Consider the following 3615-nt stretch of genomic DNA (forward strand, 5'->3'; position numbering starts at 1 on the left):
TAATTTGCAATTGTGCGTCCTCCCAGGACTCATTCTGACACAGACAGTCAGGCTGATATCCTGAGCGTTCAGTGATTCTGCTAATGTGGAAAGCTTTGGCTCATTTCAATATGGCGGATGGGTTACATTTTTAGTTTAAATTTTTTTACCATCCTAATTTTTCTATGCAAATTTTGAAACGATTAAGGATTTTTGAAACACTATTTTGTGATCAAAGAACTTTAGATTCAGGAACATTTGTTACATTTTTCGAATTACTGGTGGAGTCAAAAATTCAAAGGAGCTGCTGCATTTCTTGATACAATTAGCTAGATTCAGATACAGTTACGCTGGTGTATCAGTAGATACGCCGTCGTAACTCTGAATCTACGTCGTCATAAATTTAAGCGTATTCTGGAAACCAGATACGCTTAAATTAGGCTAAGATACGAGCGGCGTAAGTCTCCTACGCCGTCGTATCTTAGGCCTTGTACACACGACGGGACATGTCCGATGAAAACGGTCCACGGACCGTTTTCATCGGACATGTCCGCTGGCGGATTTTGGTCTGACGGCTGTACACACCATCAGACCAAATTTCCTGCGGACAGCGAATGCGGTGACGTGGCCGCGCCATCGCCGCGACGATGACGCGGCGACGTGCGCGACCCTGGAAGGTCAATGCTTCCACACATGCGTCGAATCACTTTGACGCATGTGAGGGCTTTCGGCCGAGCGGACATGTCCGGTGAGTCGTACAGACGACCGAACATGTCCGACGGACAGGCTTCCAGCGGACATGTTTCTTAGCATGCTATGAAACATTTGTCCGCTGGAAACCTGTCCGATCCGCCGGACAATTGTACGGTCGGCCGTACAGACGACCGAACATGTCCGCAGAAACTGGTCCGACGGACCAGTTTCAGCAGACATGTTCGGTCGTGTGTACGAGGCCTGAGGGTGCATATTTATGCTGGCCGCTAGGTGGCGCTTCTGTTGAGTTCGGCGTAGAATATGAGAATGAGCTAGATACGCCCATTCAGAAACATACGTGTACCCGGCGCATTTTTTTACGACGTTTACGTAGGGCTTTTTCCAGGCGTAAAGTTAGTCGAACAAATAACTTGCCTAGCCAATGTTAAGTATGGCCGTCGTTCCCGTGTCGAAATTTGAAATTTTTACGTCGTTTGCGTAAGTCGTCCGTGAATGGGGCTGGACGTAATTTACGTTCACGTCGAAACCAATACATCCTTGCGGCGTACTTTGGAGCAATGCACACTGGGATATGTACACGGACGGCGCATGCCGTCAATCACGTCGGGTCACTAGTTATTTACATAAAACACGCCCCCTGTTCCACATTTGAATTAGGTGCGCTTAGGCCGGCCCATTTACGCTACGCCGCCGTAACTTAGGAGGCAAGTGCTTTGGGAATACAGCACTTGCCTCTCTGACTTACGGCGGCGTAGCGTATATGCGATATGCTACGCCGCCTCAACATTAGGCCAGTCTCTCTGAATCCAGCTAAATGTCTTTCTCTACCCTAGATGACTGAGATAGGGACAGACTAGATGAGGACATAACTCTGGAAGAGGTCAAGGGGGCCATTGGTGGGTTACAAAGTGACAACACCCCTGGGGCAGACGGCCTTCCAACTGAATTTTATTCACAATTTCAGGAAGTTATTGCTCCTAAACTTACTGCTTTATTTTCAGAATTCTCTTCCCTCTCTTCCTCACCTGACACTATGGAAGGTGCCGTCATTGTGCTGGTGCCTAAGGCCCCTTTCACACGGGGCAGATCAGTAATGATCCGCCCCGTGAACCTCTGCTTGCTAAGCGGGGATCGCTCCGTTGATCCCCGCTGAGCCGACGGATGACAGGAGCGGTCCTAGCACACTGTGCAGGGACCGCCCTGTCTTTTCTCCGCTCTCCCCTATGGGGGGGATCGGATGAACACAGACCGTCTGTCCGTGTTCACCCGATCCGATCTGCCAGACGGATGGAAAAGTAGGTTTTTCCTCCGTCACACTGTGGCGGATCGGAGCGGGTGGGATGTCAGCGGGCATGTCATCGCTGACATCCGTGGCTCCATAGAGGAGCACAGAGCGCCCATTCAGGTCCGCCTAAAAAACTGGCAGGCAGGTTTGAACAGTCCGCCCATGTGAAAGAGCCCTAAGTCTGGTAAGGATCCACAGGATTGTGCATCACATCATTCTATTTCTTCATTAACCACTTCAGCCCCGGACCATTTGGCTGCCCAAAGACCAGAGCACTTTTTGCGATTCGGCACTGCGTCGCTTTAACCACTTAAGCTCCGGACCATTATGCAGGTAAAGGACGAGGCCCCTTTTTGCGTCGCTTTAACTGACATTTACGCGGTCATGTGACGTGGCTCCCAAACAAAATTGATGTCCTTTTTTTCCCACAAATAGAGCTTTCTTTTGGTGGTATTTGATCACCTCTGCGGTTTTTATTTTTTGTGCTATAAACAAAAAAAGAGCGTAAATTTTAAAAAAAAAGCAATATGTTTTACTTTTTGCTATATAGCACACTGAAATGTTTTGTTTCAGAATTTCGTTTTCGTCCGAAAAATACATTTATTTAATTACTCCCGAAATTCGTTTAAATTTTTTTCATTTTTCATAAAAAAAATGCATTCGTCCGAAAATCCAAATTAATTAAGGTCGAATCTGTCATTGAAGGCTTATGGGGCCAGATTCACATAGAATTGCCCAGGCGCAGCGTATCAGAGATACGCTACGCCGCCATACCTTACCTGGCGTATTTTGAAATCCTCAAAGATTTCGCGCCGTAAGATACGGCGGCGTAGTGTATTTCTCGGCGCATATTTCAAATTGGGTGGGTAGGGGGCGTGATTCATCTAAATGAAGCGCGTCCCCGCGCCGATTGAACTGCACATGCTCCGTTTTGAAATTTCCCGCCGTGCTTTGCGCGAAATGACGTCACACCGACGTAATTTTTTGAACTTAGACGTGAGTTACGTCCTTTTCTATTCACGGATGACTTACGCAAAAAAAAAAATTCGATGCGGGAACGACGGACATTCTTTAACATGGCAAGTCTATCTATACGCTGCAAAATAGAAGCTTTAACTATACGCCGGGAAAACCCGACTAGCGACGACGTAAGAGAACGCGACGGCCGCGCGAACCTTCGCGGATCGCCGGAAAAAGCTAATTTGCATACCCGACGCGGAAAATGACGCGAACTCCACCCAGCGGGCGCAGAAGTATTGCACCTACGATCCGAAGGCGTACGCCTGTCGGATCGAAGCCAGAAGCCGTTGTATCTTGGTTTGAGGATTCAAACCAAAGATACGACGCGGCAAATTTGAAAGTACACCGGAGTATCAGGAGATACACCGGCGTACTCTCACTGTGAATCTGGCCCATGGTGTCTGTCGAATGTTGTAAGAAGATTTGACGGAATCTTTTAAAAAAAAAAAAAAAAAAGATTCGACGGAGCAACGAAACTGTACGATGCTGCAATCTTACATTTCCGGTCGAATGTTCCGCCTACAAGCTAGGGAAGAATTCTAATGTTGTATGACACTAGTAATAATTGTACTTATAAATTATTATTACTAGTCAACCCACATTAGAATTCTTCTATA

This window comes from Rana temporaria, chromosome 2 (assembly GCF_905171775.1).
Source record: "Rana temporaria chromosome 2, aRanTem1.1, whole genome shotgun sequence".
NCBI lineage: Eukaryota > Metazoa > Chordata > Amphibia > Anura > Ranidae > Rana > Rana temporaria.